The following is a 22516-nucleotide window of genomic DNA, read 5'->3' as shown; positions in this document are numbered from 1 at the left end:
CCTGCATCATCAGCAGGGCTCGTTTTTCACAGATGTTGCCTTGTCAGAAGCCAGGGGAGATGTGCTTATGGGAGACCAAAACATATCAGTATCATTTTAAATAATACAGATAAGCCTGTGTTTGGCATTAAACGTACAGGCACTGCACAACATATACACAGTTACTCTTTTAAGATGAATCACATGCTCATGCTTACATACCAATTCTGATTGCCTCTGAGGTGAGTAATTTCTGTGTTTCAGAGTGTCAATATTCATGGCTTAACATAAGACAACTAAGCAAATAAAAATCTTAGTAAGCCCTGGCCACTCTTTTTATGGGAGCAGGGTAGTGCAGGGGGGGAAGAAAGGGGAAGCTTCATATTATTTTTTTTCCTACTTCCACTTTTTTTTTCCTCTTACTGTTTTTTTGCAAGAAGAATATATAGTGAGGTCCTTGGAATTGCATAAAACCAGGAGGTAAACAGCAAAACCTGCACCTATGTGAAAAATTAATTCCGTATCATCATCAGTTTTTACTTCAAACTAAGATGTAACCTTGTACTTCATTGCTCAGACAATGTTAACTGTAGGAGAATCACAGAAAGGAACCAAGTTCATTTAAGACATAAAGCAATTTTGAATTGCATTGATTACAGTGATCAGTCTATCACTTTAATGTCATCTCAGCTGGCATTTATTAAAAAGACATACATGTGACAACCATTGATCCTTAACACTGCAGCTGAGATAAAAAGTCTATTTGCAAAGGAAAATTACTTCTTTAATTAGAAATAGAGTATCATTTTCTCTTTTCTTTGTTAGAACTTCAGCAGCCACGGATCAAATATATCATGGGAGGGGTTGCAGAACCTGCCATCTAGTTTGATTTAAAAGTCTTCATAGTTGATCATTCCAAGTTGTACAAATGAGCATTTGTGATGGGAGAGGAAACAGGTATACTCCAGCTGTGTGGAGGCACTCCAGCTCCCTGCTGCTTCGGAAGGCTCTCACAAGGGAGTGCTTTACTTGGTGGACTCTGTCATAAGACTGAAGTTCAGGGAAGAGGGTCACTATTGCTTCAAGTCCCCCTCTACACATGGAAAAGCAGCAAACAGAAGTTGTTCCACAGGCTTTCTGTAAGATTTTCAATGAGGTAACTATGGCTAGGCATATACCTCTCCTAACGACAAACTATTTATTACAAGTATTTGCCAAAAGAGAATCCAGCAAATATTTGCCAAAGAATATACTGTAGAAATGACTGAATCTTGCCAGTCGTTTAATGTATATGGAAAATACAACCCTCAGTCTACCAGAAGATATTCCACAAGCAGATAAAATGATAAATGTGTCCGACAGTGTGAACGACATGCTGTTCTATAAAAAGCCTATTTTTAACGTTGTTTTCTCTTTGTACAAATCCAAAATTACATATTTAGAAAACCTTACATTTCATACAGTATCTCCTTCATACATTTCATGCTTTTCTAGGAGTAGCCAGTCTGATTCTCCATTAGAGGTGAATCTCTATCAATTCAATTGCCTTCTTTTTATAAACCATATTAATGATTTCCTATCAATCTCCCTCAGACACTCAGGGGCATCTCCACACTCTACAGATGTTCATTCTACCACTCCTTCTGTCAGTATCATGACTTTTGGGATACAAAGACAATGGTAAGTTTGCATGACTCATTACAAGCTGCTATTTTGGTTTCAACTTTGGCTGCTATCTTAGTGCTACTCTACTAGTTTTATTTTATACTCCACTTGAAAAGCATGTAATTCAACAACTATGGGTTTAATTTCTCTAAGTTCCGAGGATGAAAATCACAAGCTAGTACTAAGGTGGACTACACAAGAAAATCTACACACTCTTATGGAAGTAGCCTTTTTATATTAAGTGAAGTAATCCTGGATAATTAACCCATATCCCAATTTCCCCATCAATTAAAAGCAGAAACATTCAATGCACTGCTGATTTCATGCCTGAATACAGAGTCTATATGGTAAAAATGTCCAGACTGAATGGTTATTTACACAGATCTTCAGGACCTTGAATTATTCAGATTCTTTTGTGCAGTATGTAACCTTTAGAATTTACTTAAACTGCTGCCTACAAATAAACTACCAGTAACTCATCATCTAGTCATAAAAATAACTTAATTGGACTGTTATTAGATATTTAATAGCCTTCACAAAGTTTGTACAGTATTTCTCTATAAAGGATTAGATAATATTGCCTTAATTCATCTGAGTAAACTATCAATTCCCTTACAACAATAGACAAAAATCTGCATTCCTGTTTTAACTTTCCCCAGGGTACAAATTAAAACTTTCAGGTGGCAGATCTTTATTTTGCTATAAACTCTCTTTATGGCAATGCAAGTCGTCACAGATGATGGCTACTTAAAGACCTAAGTGTGTATCTCCAGCCATTATGCAGGGAACGGGAACTGTGCAAAAATTCCCTGTACAAGCTCTGAAAATTTAGCGCTCAAACATCTAGAAATGCAGAATTGATTGGCTGTGATCATTCTTTATAGCAAATGATTTTCATCTTTAACTAGACTCAACTGATGAAATACTCAGCTATTACCAATCAGTAAAAGTAATTTCAATACGACTATAGCTATTTTACACAAGATACAAATTTGGCCCGAATTTTGTAGTTCTGTTTGAAATAGCTCCGTATGAACAAGTATAAGTGTAAGTTAATAATTTATCTGTTGCAAGGTAAGGAAAGGAAACAGCACATGTAGAATCTGGGCTTTAATCTCCAAAACTGGGCAGGAAGTTCTGAATTGGGATACTAGACACGATTATTCAGCTGGAACAGAGAATCTGAGCTCCCAAGGTTAGGTTGAGATTAAGGAGGATTCATGGCCTTAGTACGTGTTAATGCTTAAGTGGCATTTTGACATGGAGATACGTATTTACAAATATAAATAAAGAGCCTAAATTAGCAAATTCTATGTAAAGGTAACACTTTACATCTAGAGCTTGATGAAACGATTCCAAATACTTTAGAAGTATGAAAAAGTTTCTATTCAGGATGGTAGAACAATTTGAGTTGAGTGATTTTTATATTATTAGTTTGCAAAAGGTAAATTACATGTAGGAGACTAGGACCACACAACACAACAACAGAAACCAAGAGTCTCCGTATCCCAAACTACTGCTCTAAACACAGGATACACTTGCTGTACAGAAAGAATGACTTCTATGAAAAAATTAATGGCGGGAATTCATATCTGCTCCAATTACTGAATCTAGTGTAGGATGATGCTAATATCATCTAATAATATCAGGATCAAAGATGAGTGGAATAAAACTTCCAATTTTAGATGCTCTTTATCTGCAGGTGTGAATGTATAATGAATTCTCGCCACTGACTCCCTATTATAAATCCAATGATTTTGTACTCTCTGACAGCAGTTTCTACAATTTTCTTTTGGCACAACCTGCTTGGAATATATGACAAAACAGCAGGGTGCCAAAACGTTTTTCTAAATGATCTACTTTGCAAGACAGCTTCCAAGTGTGACCCTGATGAATCTTATCATTATTCTTGGAATAAAATAAACACAGAAGAACAAACCCATTTACTTAAGTGGGCATTTCTTTGTTTCTTTTACATACTACTTCACATCCACGCCAAGGTATTCATTCCAACATACAAAATATTTTAAACCCAGGTTAAATAAAAAAACATTATTGGGTAGGATAGAATTGCACTATGCCTATTTTTGAATCCTGCTGTCTCAGACAAGTGTAATGAATCATTTGATGTCATCTCAATTACCATGTTAGCTCTAATCAACTGAATTGCTCTTGCTATCCATTCCTTGTATGGAACTCTCTAAGTTAGATCGCAGAGTTTTTCCAGTGGACAAACCCATCCTCTGGCAGACTACAAGGGTCAGGATTTGACAAGACTCAAGCTACAGAATAAGGATGGATGACTCTGCACTTCAACTGAACATCAGATCATTTTAATGGTACAGAGAGGCATTTCACTGCAATTTATAGGAATGGTTCAGTGTTTAATTGGGAAGAAGCATTTATGTGCAAAAGCTACATCAAAATTGGGGTGGGGATCATTATACATCTTCAAAAATATAGCTCTGAATTAAGGTAGGTTTCAGTTGCAATATAAATTTCCAAAGGCTTCTAATTTTTTCATCTTAGCATGACATGCCTTGCTGCAAACACCACAAAACAGACAATGAGGATTAGTAGAATGCATTAAGGTTGCCAAGGTATACACACACAACGAAAAGTGAGCATAAAGAGAGTTAACTGTGGTTTGTTCCCTCCTCCTTTCTCAGTCTAGGAACCCTTCCATATGCTGTGTTCTATTTATTATTTCTGCATTGCATCAGGAGGGAAATATTCACACTGAGCCACAGGGATTAAAGACTGAAGCTCTAGAGAAGTCAGATCACATCCGTCATATCCAGCTGTTTTCAATTCCAACACCTCACACCTGCTTTTATTTATTATTCCTGGGCTAGACAAGACAGGGCTCATTTTTCATTCTTTAAAAGCTTTCTTAAGAAAGACTCAAATCAATCTATTCCTTTCCCTTTTGCCTCTGCAAGAGCCCACCAAGACAACACTAAAACAAACTACTGACAGGGTGAGGATCTGACCTAATGGGAAGCCACGCCAATACTGAGGATGGACAGCAACCTCTTATCTCCCAGAACAGCATCAACGTACCAAAATGGAACCCAAACACCATCAACTACAAAAATCTGCTGTTAGCACAGACTCCTAACCCCATTTACTCCCACAGATTGCAATTGCCTTGTTTTTAATTTACATTGGAAAGGGACTCCAGAGGTTTGGGTGGCAGTGAATTAACAAACTAATTATGTACTACTTTATGCAGAGGGATCTCCACTTGTACTTCAAGCTACCATTCCACAGAGCCTGTTTGCTGGCAGCCCAGCTGAGCTGCCTTCCTATTCTCTATTAGGAGATTACACTGCCTCAGCATTTCATTGTCCTTTTTTATCGAGTAATTTTTCCAGACAGGGACTCATAAGTCATTCTTTTTGCAATCTTCTCTGGTGTCACAGGCCAGTCGTACATTTGGATCTTTCTAATTAACTGTTGAACAGTAATTATTCAGTCACATTTAAAATGCAAGCCAAATGCACCAGACCTCCTTGTACTTACTGCACAAACACTTCCCCGTGTGCAGTTGTTCATCTCCTATACCTAGCATACCAGGTTAATATTTGATGGAGCAAACTGGTGTCTTGTTTGCAATTCATTCACTTGTTGCAGGGGACATTCTGCTTCTTCCCTTCTTTGCAACCTGACAGTCAGGATGTCCATGGCAGCTAGGCCATCTGACTCACAAGCACTATGCTTTAATAAGCACGAGCACCAGAAAACACAGTGGAATAGAGACACAGAGGTGACAGTGGAAGCCAATGTGAAAACAGCTACTTGCTTTTGAAAATTTTACCCTTGAATAAATCTTGCTTTCTTCCTAAGTGAAAATATGGATGGAACATGATAGAGTTGGCAGATGGAGCTGCAATACTGCTTAAACATAAGCAGAGAACACAGACATTTCTGTTCTATGCTTCTGACAACAAAACCTACTAAAATGATTTTCTATATGTTTCCTGTACTACTGAAGATTTTCACTGCTCCCACCCTACCTTCCATAGGTCTGCTGAAGTCATACAAACCAATATTTTCAGGATCTAAGCTACTTTGCCTGTCTCTACAATATGCCATCCCTGAAAATCTCACTTTAAAAGTAACAATTTCCAAACAGATTTTCTTACCACTTTGGAGGCTGCCTCAGCACTCTGCACAGCTCCACAGTGTTTGTCCATATGAACTATAATGGTCAGTGAGCACTGAGCATGAATCCTGCACAGGAACACTATGAAAATCAACTGAAAGGAGAAACAAGGTAACTCCTTGTTGAGGACAAGAGCAGATCTATGAAATATATACTGCAGATGCTAGCTCATCTTCCTCTGACTAGTATCCCAGATATGCAAATGTGTTCAATACAACGCACGATACACTTTGGTCCTTTTCAATAGGCTAAATCCTTCTTTCTTGTGAAAAGTAGCACTGTAAACAGCATAAATAATTAATTGAAGATTAAAGAATACACTATTGCTGTTTTCAAACCCATCATAAATGTAGCATTCCAGAATTCCGTAATAGTGACATTTTGATTTAGAAACTTAGAATTACAATTCTTGCTCCTTTTTCATGGATATCTTCATATGCAATCCGTTTATGCCCCATTCTACTGGTAAGTACTTTCTTTTGTCCGCCCAGCACAAACCTAGATTTAGTTAATTGCTGAACTTGGTTTGGCAGGAGTGGCAAGAGGGCTGACTCAAGACAACACCTTTTTAAATCATTTATATCATATTTTATTTTCAGTTTTATTCACAATGTATCCTCAGGAAGAAAATCTGGAGGGTTTGTGGTTTTTTAAACAGGGCAATAAGATCTCAACAAATGTACACCACTAGAAACATCCAATGCTGCTTTATGAGCCAATGTACAGCGTCAATAAAAACATCATGAAGTTTCATCAGTTGAGTAGTTTCCTCTGTATTTAATTGTTCATAGAATAGAAATGAAAGTTGTTCCGTCTTTTTTAAACAAGCTTTGGTACTGTTTTGGAGTGCTATCTATTAAAGAGAAGATATATCAGCCAACCACAACAATAGCTGATGACCTATTCTAAAATAGTTCTAAAAGACTAAAAAACTACAAGATTTCTGTTCTGTTCTTGTCCTGTAAATGACCAATGACTTTGATTTACAGTCAATGAGTCATTTTAAATATTGTTGATCTAACACGGATGGTGATCACTCAACTCCTATTATGATTTTTAGGAAGCAATTTCGTAGCTATACACACTTCATTTTTTAAGTCTGCCAAGTAGAAAGTCTTCCCACACCAAATGAAACAGGGCCTTAAACTCATAAAACATTTGAAATTCTTGCATGAAATTTAGCACTGAAACAAAGTATTATCATTTGTAATAACAAAATACATTAGGAGATGCAGAATACATTTTCTTTAAAAGGTAACTCTACCCCACTACTCTTCAAAAAACTAAAGGATACTCCATAACAAGAACAACCACCAATCTGATTTCAAAACTGAACCGATTCATTAAAATTTGGATAGGATGTAATAAAATATACCTATAGTTGCCATAATACTGATGTGCTGTAAATGCTATCCAGTTTTGGGAAGAGTAATGTACACTTACTAGACAGACATCAAGGCAATTGCCCATGATACAATGTTAAAAAAAAATAGATTGTACGGTTTGCAGTAGCATCAAGTCTCTATTCAAGTGTAAAAAAATTAATTGACTCCATCTGTATTGGCCTAATGACTGATTAAATGACTAATCACGGAAGTCTTAATTAAAATCATTTTTCTGTACAGAAGAGGATGGAGGGAGGAAGGCAATCATTAATGTGTTATAATGTATGTCAGATTCCATTTGTGCCATTTACTAACAGCCATCAAATGAGTAATTATGCACAAGGTCATTCTGTAAACTTTCTGCATACATCAGACTGATTGGATTAGGGCTTGGTGCTTGGCTAGGTTCTGCATGTGGCTGCTTTTTTCCAATCACAAAACAGGTAATTAATATTGCTCAGAATAAATAATAAAGGAAGTTGACATTTCCTCTTCCATCTTCACACCAGCCAACCCCGTCAGAGATTCATATACAACTTTCATACGCTGTTGGGTGAAGTCCCATCCCTCATACACTAAATCAAGCCCATCCTCCTCACTAGTCAATATTCTTCACGAACTGACAGGGATCTCCGTCACACAGTGAAATTCTGTAATATGCAAGGAATTTTTCCTGCACAAATAAAATGACCAGGCAATTAAAAGAATCCTTTTCAAGTAAAGCAAGATGGCAGTATAGAACTTATTTTAAGTTTTATTTGTCAGCCACCTGACTACCCCAATGCATAGTGACCTCTGCTATGGAAAATAACAAGCTGCTTCTACCTCAACAGCTGAGACTAATCTATTTAAAACAATGTATTAAAATGAGTAATGGGATAAAAAAAGTGTGTCTTGAGATTAGATAAACCAACTTTCCACTTGGGTGTAACTCATACATAGGACCTACACTTTTTGATGAAACGTTGCACATACAATGTTAAAGTCCAAAGTAAAAATATTTTCTGTGTTGCAATTTAGTTTGCTAACTGCTGTCCTGAAATTTCTAGAAAATCTTATCTGCAGCCACAGTAAGTCTGCCTTATCACTAGGTGCAACAATTCTGCATATTCCAGATGACAATACACTATCTCATGTATAAAACAATGTTTTTTATAAAACTAAAATTAAACATTTCTTAACAAGGAAAAAAGAAGTTGGTATAGCCCTGTCACTATTATCAACAGATGTCCAATTCTGTGAACGTGACATTCCTTCAAAATCTTGAATTCAAATGTGCAACACTGATGTGAGTTAGTTGCAGAATTAGGTGCCAAGTAAGTTCCAGTTCTTCTAAATTAACTGAATCCACTTTTAATACTGCTTAAGTGTCTTCAGTTACTGTTGCCTCCTTTTCCTAAACAGAAGTATTCTGACCAACACTCCTGATAAAGATCTCTGCAGTGACACTGAAAATGGACATTCTCCTGTGAACATACAATGTGTTACTTTAAAGTATACCCAACTGATTAAAAACAGTGCTCAGAATATGGATGGAGAAGCTAAAGGGACAAAATAAGGGATGAAAAGAATCTTAAGTTATGAGTACGTAACAACCAATTACACTTTTGGCATGATTAAGTACTATCTTGTCTAAATCAAAGTCATGCAAGTCACAGAAAAATATATTGTAAGACTACATCAGCCAGCTTCATCCAGATTTCAAGTAAATACAAATTTCAATTAGTTTGAATTAATTAAACACAAACTTGACCCTACTTACCACATAACTGAAGAAAACAAAAATATGTGATAACAAATCTTTGCTTGCAATAACTGTCAGTGTCACACATGAAAAGTTCATTTTACTAATAAAGGAAATGGAATTGACTGATAGATTTAAAATTAAATTCAGCTATTCTATAAATGTAATTCAGAGTTTTAAGGTGGCTCTCAAGGCTTAAAACCAGCATTAAGACTCAAATGTGCCACTCTCTGGGCTTCTACAGAATTAATGAATCTTAGTTTCATCTTCAGTTGGAGACACATATATTTAAACAACCACAAAATCCATCACCACCAAACCAGAACACTCCAAAATAAACAACATACATATGGCACAGTAAACCTTTCAAAACCTGAAGATATTTTTATGGAATAATTCAACACAATCTGCACTATTCTGCTAATGCAAATGAAAACTTGCACAACTACCTAAAAATTACAGGGTGGTGTGCCATTCTTAATCTTCATAGAAATGTAGGAGTTCCTGTTTCAATCATTTCTATTGTTTGAAATACACCAGATGATAATGGAGTGGCTGCCACTGCAGGCAGAGACTGACTTCTAGGTGAAGCTAATTAATGACTCAGTGTATGACTTACTGTAGGTTTGAAGGAATTACTAGACAGCAGTGAAGATTGATGTGCAAGACAGCTGCGAGCCCATTAAGTGACCTGTCTGAAACCTCAGCGCTGTCTTTTTTCTACCTACATTGATTATATAGGTTATTCCTGATCTTTTGATTGTATAAAATATTTAAGACAAAGTCAAGCATTTCAAGTACCTCTGAAGTACCTGGAAAAGATAGATCCCCTTCTCAGCATACAAGTACATAGCCTTCACATCATAATATAAAAGTCCAACTAAGCTTGACTGAACCTTCTCCCTCCTTTTTATTTCTTCAAGAACTTTAAAAAAACAATTAACGTATGTTATACCGAAAGACAGACCACAGGAGAGAGATGGCGTCTGTGTGAAGGTACCTCCAGCTAATCTAGATCCAGAAATGTGGGAATTTGCAGCTCTCCAGGCTACTTAATAGGACAAAGCAAAACAGGTTTAGACTAAGGGGTTGGAATGCAGCCAAGTGAAGCCATTTAAGGAAGAACACAGCAAAACAAGAAACCCAACAGTTTACACTAAACTCCCTGGTCACACTGCAAAAATGAGATAGACAGTTGCTGCATGTGCTAAGGGAAGCATTTCTGAAAGTGCTTTAAATAGTTATGTACCTCTGATTTCTATTATTAGCCAGTGCACACTGTCCTGTCTCTTTTGACATAAACAGAACTTCTCATAGTGGTTAAAGACAAAAATTACCTTGTCTGCTACAGAGAAGCTATTGCAAATCAGTGGGACCAACCTGATTAGACACTGGAATCACTATGCCTGCTCGTGTCAGCAAGACCCATTATAATTATTTTATGCTCAGCTACTAGCTGAACTAGTGAAAAAGGTGGAGAATTAGTCATCACAGCAGATCTGCTCAGATCAGAAAGCCTACAACCTATTGTACAGTAAATAAATTAAAGCAAACACTGGAAAAGTTATCACTAACCAGGCTATAGTAAAAGCCACTTTCATCACAACCCAAAAACCGGGAAGCTTAAACAATACCTTTCTCTTAACTGTTGCAACTGTCATCCATCTCGGAGGATACCTCCGTACTGATTTTGTCAGTTAAGAAATGCAAATTAGATATCCCCTATTCTTCTATTTGTTTTGTACAGTGAGCACAATTTCTGCATGAACGTCCAACTGTATTTCCATCCTCTTTGTGTCACAGAAACCTCATTTACCAGTCATTCTTCTCCATATGAAAAGATCTATAATGAGGAGTCTTTCTGTCATTGCCCTGCTCCTCTGAGTCAGGAATTTTCATTTCCCCCTAATACTTGCTGCTGTAGCTGCAATTTCATTTACTGTCATCTCATACCACAGCCTTAATGCAAGCACATCTGTGGCTGGATCGTGGAAAAGATTCAGTATTGCTCTCTGAGTTGCATATCGATTAAATGGTTACAAGAAACCAGAGTTTGTATTTACTATGTTCTCATATGGTACTTATAAAAAGGAAGGTTTATTCACTGTATTGAAATCAGTTTATTATTCCAGTTAGTCACTTAGCAAAAATATCTGTATGAGAATACTGAACATAAAAAGTAGGACTAGGTCTACTTGCACATGCATTCTCTCAGAAAACAACTGAAAAGCCATAAAGTTATCCAAAAGCTAAAAATATATTTTTAATTCACATCTAAGCAGTATCATGAAAGAAACTGATTACTTTTTGTTTTGAGGAAATAATGCTGTTCAAAAAAATATTTCTACCATTCTCTTCTTTTTAACACACATACAAAGCAATTTACACATGCTGAGCCAAATTTAGCTTTGATGAGACTCCAGAAATCCGTTGTATCAGGATAGATCACCTCAATCTAAGAATGCAGTAGATGTCACATTCTCTTTGTTGAAGGCTCGAGTTTCTGTATATCAGTATCCCAACATTTATAAGTTAGCTTGCTCTTCCAGGCTATTCAAAGCTACCTCAACTTTTTAAAAAGCCTCCTACTACTACTTTATGCCTGCCATATCTTTGCATTAGCAAAATTACAAAGCTAGCATCTTCTCTTTTTCCAACTGGAATTAAAGTAACAGGATTTGAAAGTTTGTGACTAATATCTCAAGTAGGTAACAGCTAAATGGACCATCAGCCAGAGCCAGAATTTTACATTTTAAGTGTTCCAGTATGATAAAGGAGAACCTAACACTTTTCCCAAGCTGGGCTTCTGCATACACCTTATTCTTCCCTACAACAGGGTAAGAGGATTTAAAAGTTCGTGTAGACTTTGACACTGGGCAAGGAAAGCTTACTCCAGTTAAGATTTTACAGACTACAGTTAAGTTTCAGAGTTGCAGAGTTGGAAACGGATCTGTAGCTTCTATTTGCAGTGTTAAAAATTATTAGTTTACACAGATTGTCCCAATTAAAAAAAACAAGCCCACAAATTTTCCTACAGTCAGTGTACAGTCGGTACTACTGGGGGGTGAAATAGGAAGCCACCTGAAAGACATCACAGAAGTTTTTGTGAAGCAGATCACAACCTTTAACAGTTATTTTGAATTTCAATAGGTAAAAGTAGAACAATATCTTGGCAATCTGCAATTCCCACATAATTGCACTGATGGAAGTTAGAAATAACTTTTCTCTTTTTAACCTATGAGGATGCAACTTCAGGTGGGTTTTTGTATCACATCCTCATTTCTTTTTCTGATAATGATAATTCTACCTGGTTCCTGCATGGAGGAATTAGAGAAAAAGCTCTAAAACACACACCCAAAAACCCCAACACCAAACACTCTACAAATTGAAGGACTAAGAAACAACAAGCCCAGGTTATAAGGAAGTGAAAGATGTACTGGCATAAAATGAGAAAGGCAGCATCCTATTACGGCGGTCAGCTAAGAAAAGGACAGAGCCATTTGTCCAAGAGAGTAAGACCAATTAGAAGTGGTGTACTGCAAAGAGATAAAAATGGCTTTCAGCAGACAGCATTCTCCAGCTGAGCAGTAGGAATACTGATTCACACATACCTGCTGTCTTCCATTTTCTCCTGTGAGACTGTCATGTTCTCAGCTTTCTCAGCAGATATCCTGCCACTTGGCTTTTTGCCTCCTTTCTACAGAAAAAAAAAAGTATTTCTGTAGTGCTTAAAGTGCCAAAAATGGTGTAATTTATGATGTGCTAGTGTTTTCCTTTGCATTCATAAGTTAAGAACAAATGCAAAATCATCAGCACTTGAATATGGTGGATTTTGATTTACATATATTAAGATTCTCTCATGATTTCCTATTATTTATTTCTGTAAACAAAATTGGATCCTGGTCACTAAACTATTAGCATCCCCTACAGTAACTCAAGCCAAATCATAAAAAAGATAAAAGCCAGAATGTGCAACTCAACAGCCAAAAGAATTTGAAACCAGAAGTTGTATTTAATTGTCTGATCTGAAACTCTGATCTGCTCTTCATTTTTAGAACTAAAAATCTTACTGGGAGTGAAGTAAGTAGTTATCTATAGCTGAACTTTCAGAATGGGCACATCTCACTTTCTAACTTAGAACAATAGTATCTAGGCTTTTCCCTAGAATTTTCCCAATATAGTTTCAAGCCTTCAGTTAGTAGCCCAAGTAATTTTCTGGACTATTTCCTGGAATTTTTAAATGCTTACACCATTGTTTTCTTCATTTTAGTGTATCATACCCATGCAAATACAGTATTTTACATTAAGGTTGGCACAGATAGAAGTTTAATAGTTTTTACATTTCTTCCTTTTCTGAAATACTCTTCAGGATCCCACTGCAAGAAGTACTGCAAAGCCTGAGAAATTATACTGACAGCATTACACAAAATAGGGTTTTTTCCTCTTTTCATTCAGGTGTAACAGAACTGATGCCACCTTGTATGGTTTTTGTCACAACCAGCATAGCAAACAATTACATAATACTGCAACTACTCATGATAATTTTATACCAACCCATCCTGCAGAAACTCAAATTTCACAATTAAATAACTTCTATTCCCTGCAAAACCTTCAAGAAGGCTGTTTTGGTCATGTTCTTAATGAGTGGAAACTTGAAGAAGCAGTTCATAATAGAAACCAGAAGACAAGAGAATGCTTTGGGAGGTAATTTCCCATCCTGGCAGGAATACTGTGTTGGAAAGGTGTTGTTGAATACTTCAGGATAAAACCTAAAATAATAGTGTTTGTCTCAAATTCTGTGGTGTGAAGTGTGAAAGAAAGATAATATTCTAACTGTAATACTTTATCCTAGATAGAATACCTTAAAGTAAGAAATTTCTAGTTGCAAATGCTGCAGTTATCTCCACAGTGCCATAACTTTATCATTATATAGCAAGATAAAAGTAAAAGTCTTTGCCTCTGCAAGGACATTAAATAACATCTTTCTCTCCATTAGCTTTTGCTGTAGTAGCAGTATTTATTCTCTGAGCAGTGAATGAGAACCACACCACTTACAGAATAACTTCAGCTTCTTAATGCACTAACAGTTTCACAGAACGATTCCTTGTCACTAAATTTAACTTTTCAAAAAATTATTAATTGATAGCTCTTGTGCCACACAGTTTCCAAGGAAATATTTAACACTGAGAAGATACTTTTAGTAGTGCACTATAGTCACAAGGCTAGTATAACTGTCATCAGGGACGGGAAATCAAGTTAAAAAAATAAGGGACCCAATTCGATTTTTCTTCTTTAACAGTGCAGAGGAGTATCAGTGACCCTTAAGGGAAGAAAGAAGAGACAAACATTTCTAGTGCAAACATTTTTCCCCCGTTTGACACAAGCCTTCAGGAGGCTTGCTCATAATGTATTTATTTGCACAGTGAATGTCAAAATACTTACAGTAAGAAGTAAAGACTACAGTTGCTATAGTCATGTGATCTGAGGAAGCACTAGAAACAACTCTTGAATTTACACAATTGATTGTATGACCTTGAGTAAATCGCCCTACACTGATGTACAGGGAAGTAACAGTACATACCTGGCTTACTACGAATGGCAGAATTATTTAATTGTCATTAAGTCTACCGTTGTGAATAGTCTTTAAAAAGAGTGCCATAGCTGTTAGGCCTATAGACCTTACTGCATCACCTAATCCTTCTCTAATACGGCTGTAACTACACAAAGCAAATAATTAAATACACCCTTCATAGGTGACAGCGAACCCAACTCCTACATTTATTTCTAGTGTCTTCCCATATTCTTCTAAGAGAGTCACTTGTACAGTTTTGCTCTCTTGTTTATTTAAGAGCCTCTTAAACATCAGTGGAAGTCCTATATGTAGATAATCCATTTCTTAAAAAAATTCTTCATGCCAGTCTTTAGCTGAAATAATCTCAAAATACACAGCTGTTCAAAGAAAGGTGTTTAAGGTCAATGGTTTCAAGGTGCCTGACAGAAATCCACATTAGTCATCTCAGAAGCCTTACACATCTACAGTCTTATTTCTGTTGTCCCTCATTACTGGTGATATGGCACAAAGAAGGTTTAGACAGCAAATGAGATAGTGCTGTGCCAGGCATTAAAAAGATACTACCCAGACAGCTACCTAATAAGGTTTATAAATTCCAGTTTCACATGCTTTCAAAGTGAAGCTAAAGCATCCAGATCAGAGAATCACTATTTAAATACCCCCTTCATGTTAATTTTAATTACAACAATTATTACTAACAGCAAGACAAAGATCATGTGCCACCTTCGAGGGATAAGTGCCAGCAGGATGACTACTTTCCTAACAACCATTCAAGATAGGGCAGCTTGACCTCTCTGGGAGTGAGATATCAATTAATTATCTTTTTACAGCCAATTCAATTACAGCACGCTAATCACTTGTGTAGGACATCAAGCCAGAAGTTGGGGGCAGGGGAGAGGTTGGAGAAAGAAAGGTAAAAATATTGGCAGTGAACAACCTTCAGTAAGGATGACAAAGCAGTAACCCTACAGTTGCAGATGTAATATTTGTAAACATCATGCAAATAGTTATTATCTGTTTGCAGCAGACTAAATGCTGTAGTATCATCCTCATCTGACTGAACTTTTTAAAAAATAGTTATTGCTCCTAGGGGTAATAGACATTTCATTTAAAGGTGACCAGACACACTGCATTAGTCTTTATGCTAGAGTCAATTCACCAAAGAGCTTTGTTCATTAAGGCAAAAAAAAAACCCCCACAAACGATGATCTGTTCAGCAGAAAGCAAAATATACTTAACTTTTGTTAAATAAACTAATATTAACTCAAGTTACTGAGGACGATTTCACTGCTATACTGATCCCAAAGGAAGTTATCAAGTGCAATATACCTACAACAACGCACTCAGCAGAGTTATTAGTATATAAGCAAACGTGTATTAATTTATGATCACTTTAGTATTGCTACAGAGGCCAAACTTCAAAAAGCATGAGTGCATGTATAAACACATCGGTATATGCAAAATGTGTATGCAAACAAAACCAAAATTTGAATCTTTCATTTACAGCATTCATGAAATAAAATGGCAGAAGGGAGTACGTTAGAGGATCGCCTCTGTTGGTTGCTGGGAATAGATGTATTGCCAGCCATTTTCAAAGAGGTAATTTAGCTCTACTGCCAAATTCCATATATCAGTGCTCAGCAAACGGGCAAAATGCAGTAAAACTGAGGAGCTATAAAACTCTTTCCGTAGTGAATATCATGACTGTTAGAATTTAGCAAATAATTAAATTTTTTTCTCCTTCCAACAGAAGTAAGAATCAGCTTGTGACAATATTGGCTTTACATCTTCTAATGCAATTTGAAAACTTATCTTTCCTCAGAGTTACAGTTCAACAGGTCTTATGCTGAAAACTATATAACAACATATGCAGTAATATAATTATGCCATTTTTGTTAGCTAAATAAATATATGTTCATATTCATATTTATATAAATATTTCTTCCTAAACTAATGATAAACAATGTTTGTGGCTACACGTGGCTGCTAACACAAGAGGCTGTTGTCATTCGGGTTAAAACTGTTTTTAAAAGAACACCCCATTTTGCTGATGGTTTGAAATGACAAGATCCCAGGCACAGTTCAGCTGCAGATTACCTTTGGGACTGGTAACTGTTTGATAGGGTAACCCTTCAGAATGACCAGCCTGTTTCTACACAAGACTTTATATCACTCTAATATGATGCCACCAGAATAAAATTTACACGTGGCACACCTAGTGACTAAAGCAGTGTCCATTTCTGCCATTTGAAAGGGCTCCACCAGGTGCAAATTGCACAGGTAGTATTATAACCAGTATAGTTGGTGGGAATCTACACCTTGCCTGGTGTGATACTGCTTAAACACTTTTGTTCTTTTTCATCATAAATCCTGTCTGGGAAGCTACTAACATTCCAAAACAGGTATTCCATTATATCAACCCCCTTTTTTAAGCGCATACATGCACACACTCTAAAACAATTACTAGGTGAATTTATCTCTCAGTGCTGCTTTAAAAATACAGCCAGTGTTAGGAAATGGTGTTCAAATTACCTATAATAAAAATAAACCACACACAGCTAGACTGCCAGTTTCCATAAGAAAAACACATTGCATGTTTCCAACAGCAAAACCCAAACTGCCCTAATGTAAAACACAGACAACATATTTAACAAATAGTTTGCTTTCACTGCTGGTTGAAAAATATGAAACTGTGAAGGCACCAAGACTGAAATCAACTGCTGAGAAAACTGTTTCATTAGTGTCTTGCAAAGCTAACTTCAATTAACAAAAAGCCCCAATAGTATGTCAGAGCAAGGTTTTAGGTTAATTTAACAAAACCCAAAGCATTTAAGAGCTAAGGGTTCTATATTATCCGTAGTTTATGCTGTTGAGCCCAAGTTGTCTTGCCACAGGGTGAAGACCTTATTCAGCATACTCACATAAATACTTTGAGAAATAAGAAGAAAGAACTGTTACTAGCACCAGTATAACTGTAGTACAGGTAAACAGAATCCCCTAAATCCTGAACCGGGGAAGCTGACTCAACAAGAATTCCAAGTATGTAGCTCCAGTCAGGGTTTACTCCCCAAAATTACCTTCTTAATAGCTGCATTTAAGTTTTCATACACAGACAACATGCATTAGAAGGGATTTAAAGTACCATATGAGTTAGAATGTACATTTATATGAATAAAAGCTGCACCCATCTACCTCAACAGGCTCATACCATCTTAGTTACATGAGTAACATACTAAAGATAATAAACCTATTCACCAGAAGTACAAAAAAAGTCTCTGGTTCAAAAGACCCTCAGAGAAGTTTAGTTTAATCACTTAAAAACAGATTTATTATACATGTGTGTTCAACAGGACCTGAAAAGAATTAAATGGACAGTCTTCCAGTAGGAACAGTAACTCCCAGGCAGAGCAGAAGCTCTACTCTAATCAGCTCTTTGCCACTGAAGTTTTTAGCCAGTTAATTCTGAACATTCACTAAGAGATTTAGATATTAAACTCTAGGTAATTTGGCATCTGCAGAATTTTCTTCTTGTATTTGCAATATCAACTCATTTTGCTTCAAAATGAGTCAAATTAACTATTTCAGGGTGAAACTACAGAAAAAAGTGTCCCAATCCCTAGCACTTTGGTAACTAGGTCCAAACAAAGAGCTATAAAGGGGCATGAGGAAACAGCAAACTCTTGTCTTCTGTATCTTAATGCAAACCCGCTGGAGTACATCAATCTATCACCACAATTAGATACTGCAGCGGTTACGTAACTGCATCTCCACAGCGAAACTTCTACAGCGAGCGCCAACAGAGCCAAACCCTGGCAGCCCTTCCTGAACCCTGGTCTGCTGAGTGAGCCACGCTCCCAGCCAGGAACCTGGGACTCCAGCTGCCCATACTATCCGTCACTGCCTTTAAACTGTTACAACACCTTTTTAATTCCATCTTTGGAAATTAATATTGAATTCAAGTGTTTTTAATGGAAAAAAAAAAAAAATCACACCATCTTACAGTGAAGACTACAAAAAGCTTCTGGTTTTAACCCTAAATGTACCTTCTTTCTCGGAAAAGTAACTTCAGTTAACCAAAGATTTTTCTCCTGAGAATGACTCTCATCCACATTAAAGCATTCTGTAGAAACAAAGACTTCACTCAGAGGGAGGGTTCATCAAACCCACTAAAATTATAATCATTTAATAACAGTAATGACTACTCTGTATTTGAAATATTTTCCCAGGCAGCACTTTAGCATATTGTGTATTCCAAACAAAGTGCGATTGCATAATCATTAACTCTGAACTGTGTAGATCTTATGAAGAATATAATGAAGATTCTAGTAAAATAAAGAATATTAAGGGTTTTTTATGGAGAGAAAACACACACACATATGTCGATTAAGATTATAAAACAGATTTTTCTTGTCTATAGCGTAGTTCAGATTAGATGCAATGTTTTGAGAGGTTTAAAGGAAAAGCAATGTCATTATTTTATACTGAGAAAAGCAAGACTAGAAGGAAGTAATCTGGCCAGTATCACGCAGATGATCTGGGCTCAGGACAAACCCTCTTTTCCCCTCCCACTCCCATGTCATATTCACTGGATTATGAAGTTACACCAAACAGCCATATTTTCAGAAACTACTAGACAAAAACTCCTGTAAGCATCCAAAACCAAATGGACTAACAGACATTTTAAAAACTACACAGTAGCTGTTGAACCTTAGAATCTGCCACAGCGACGACTGTTCTAAAGCTGTATGTAAAACTATCTTAGAAGTAAGAGGAAAAATTTCTCCAATTTTTTTCATTATTATAAATATGATGTAAGGTTATCTTCAAATACAGGATTTATATTTTTTCAAAGTGTTCTCAAATCCAATTTGAAAAGAATTGTTTGAGACATATATGCTGCAGTCAGTCAGACAATAACAGTTCTGCAATTATCGGCACCTGCATTACAATTCAATGGATTTAAATTACCAAGGGGCCATGGCAGATACCCTACTGACAACAATTAGCATAAAAATGTTCTACAGTTTAAAGCTGTGGGTGGGAATTACAAAAGGTTAACAGACTAAATATAAAAATCTTTTTGAATATAAAATCAATGCGCTTTGTTACCGAAATCTGGGTACTGTAATTTAACCAAAATAGGGTTTAGAGTATCTGGCAATCTTCCATATGTGTGAGCTTGGCTTTTCTTTTAAGCAAAATGCCGAGCAGCCAATCTGAAAGTTTAAAACAAAACAAACCAAAGACCCAAAGAAAGGAAAGCATTTTGTTTTGTTTAGGTTTTTTTTTTTTTAATTTTCTTAAGCTTAGCACCAAAACGAACACAACTCTTATCAGGGCTCAGAATGATCATTTTATATGGTCAGATTCAAAATCCCAAATTATTTTATTGCCTGATTTAGAGAGGAAAATATTTTAGTGCTCAAAGTATGCTAAAAGTTTCTGGACTCGCCTGAACTCTAATAACAACCAATTTTCTCAAAAGGTCATCACCACATCACACCTATATTTTCAAAAGTGGCTTCTACTTTTGTGTAGCTACCAGGGGAAATTAAAAAAATATAATTAAAAAAAATTGTTTTTTCACAATGCTTGGAACCACAGCTTTGTTTTCTTTAGACTGAAGATACAAGCAGAACAGATGAAAACAAAGAAATGCTGCTCATTAGAAGTACCAAATCAAAATGCTGAACTTGATGAGAACATAAAAGTGTGACAGACATGAGCAGAAGCATCTTCAGTAAAAATACAAACTTGGTAAGTCAAATTTTGTCTGGGTTGTCCTTTGTGTTTTTTGTTGATAAGATAAATGGTCATACTGGAACTTTGAATCTAGATAAATTCAAAGTAAGAACTTTGACATGAAAGCTTAATTCCTTTTACCACTCAATAATGTATCTTTAAAAAAAAAAATCACTAACAAGTCTCAGGATAACATAATTACCTGGGAAACATATCACAGGTTATAGAAGTTGCAGTAAAGCAAAGTGGGTAAGAGACTTGTACAGTTAGATTCTAACTCCAAATTGATGCCTCATTAAATTGAGTTAATGTGGATGTGCTTGACACATGCTGGGACCCCTTTTATCACAATTAGTGCAACATCTCCAGCACTCCTTGCAAGTCTAATAGAATCAGCATGTTTAGGACTAGCCCAAGGTTTCTAATTGCAAAATCAGCAAACATGTTAATCATCACTCTGTTGCCCCGTTGTTGTGAAATGAGATTACAGATGTGTATTAGAGATTATTGAGAGGAATCTAACAAATTGATTTAGCTACTATTTCAACACAGTTCTGTAAAATGCTTTTCATAATGACTTCTTTTTAGATATCTTTCTGTAAGGCTACCAGTGTACTAACATTTGCCTAAAAGGTGAGCCAGGTTACGAACTTTTATACACATTCTAGTACAAACCTGTTGAAATGGGACTGTTCTTCCTCCCCGCCCCCCCCCCCAGCTTCCTGATATTATAACATACTTATTTTAATGAATATTAATGAATATTTTAATTAATATTAAGATTACAAAAACCACAGATGAGAAGAGACCTCCTAACCACAAAACCCTTAAGGAAAAAAGGGGATTTTTGCAGAGAAGGTATGAGGGTAGAGGTGAACAATGCAATGGAAAGAAGTGCTAACTCGGTTCCAGAGCTGGCACATGAACGTTAGGTTCAGTGAAAAAGCTCACCCTGTTGCACTGAAACAGCTACAGAAATGTACTTATCTGTCAGACAATCTTTTAAGATCAGATTTTATAAACCCACTTTCACATGAGGTATTGAAATCTTGGAATTGTTGAACTAAAACAAAATTATTATTTTTTTTAAACCCATGTGAAACTTTAGAATAAGAGTTTAGATGACCATGGCTTCGCTTTTTCAAACTGAAACTTTTCCCATGGTACCAGTCAACTGAAGTTTCAAGCTTCAGTATTCTTTTTTCCCTTTCATCATCTGTTAGGTCATTTATCAATAGAGCAGGTTCATGCATTGGTCATCTTCCTCCTCAAAGCCAGTGGATAGCGGTGACAGTTTTTATTTTGTATCTATTCCTACTTTTAGGGACACACACACTAATTGTTTTAACATCTGGAAATTACACGTTCTTCCAGAAGAGGGAGAGGTCCCCGAGAAGTGAGAAAAGAAAGCAAATAAAAGCTACAAAACATTCTTAATACGTAAAAGGATAATATCTAGGGGCACCTGTATGGGGCTCATGAAACTTGGTTCTAGTCTCTGGTTGTGTACAGTTGTGCACTGCAGTCAGCGTATCCCTATACCTGTTCTTGTCGAATGTGCAGGGTACTGCTCTAACTTTTCCCTTCTAATATTTTTTAGAAATTGCACACAGTTTTGTTATATAAAGTATCCCTCAAATTTGTAAAAATTAGTGTGCACATAAAGCAAATCAACTCAAAATAAACACAGTAATTTCTGTAGATACCTATAACAGTGCTTCTGATGCCAATTTTTATTTAAATGTTCACATAAAGCCATGGCAATACAACAAAGATCTGGGATGAGCATTAGTAATATTTTATTCCAGCTGCTACAGAGGTAGCTGGGGAAACATTCAACATCTTTCTTTTAGGTCCATTAAAATAATATTTTCATTATTATTTGAGTAGATTTAAAATGCATGTAGATATTTAGAATGCATATTTCCCCTATTACTTTTAAAATATTAAGACTGGTCAATCTGTGGACTTACAAACCTAAACAGCGTCATTTTAAGCAACATTAAAAGAAACCGCAGTTGCAGTCAGATGCTGCAATTCTGTTGCTAGCATTACTTCAAAAATCTCACAAGACTAGCAGTGAAATACTACATAACCACACTGTGTTCCAGTGAGTACACCAGAGATCTTGAGATGCTACAACCATGAGATAGTGTGCTCTGACCAGGTAATTATATTGGGTCTCTTGTTCTGATGCTAACGCCTAACTGGGCTCTAACAGGTTCTCATTACTATACCCAAATAAGTGTCTTTTCAGACCT

At 36.3% G+C, this 22516-nt stretch overlaps 1 long non-coding RNA gene across 5 annotated transcripts in view; it reads right to left on the bottom strand.

Moving 5' to 3' along the window:
- Positions 1 to 22516, bottom strand: part of LOC141953771 (uncharacterized) — a 52948-nt gene that overhangs the window by 7950 nt on the left and 22482 nt on the right. For 4 of the 5 annotated variants that reach the window (XR_012631999.1, XR_012632000.1, XR_012631998.1 and 1 more), the window contains one exon: positions 12553 to 12638. The exons of the other annotated variant lie outside the window; for it this stretch is intronic. This is a non-coding gene — a long non-coding RNA (uncharacterized LOC141953771). The remainder of the gene's footprint in view (positions 1 to 12552; positions 12639 to 22516) is intronic. 5 annotated transcript variants of the gene reach the window in all.

This window comes from Strix uralensis, chromosome 23 (genome assembly GCF_047716275.1).
Source record: "Strix uralensis isolate ZFMK-TIS-50842 chromosome 23, bStrUra1, whole genome shotgun sequence".
Taxonomy (NCBI): domain Eukaryota; kingdom Metazoa; phylum Chordata; class Aves; order Strigiformes; family Strigidae; genus Strix; species Strix uralensis.
This window is presented reverse-complemented; position numbering and strand designations above follow the sequence as displayed.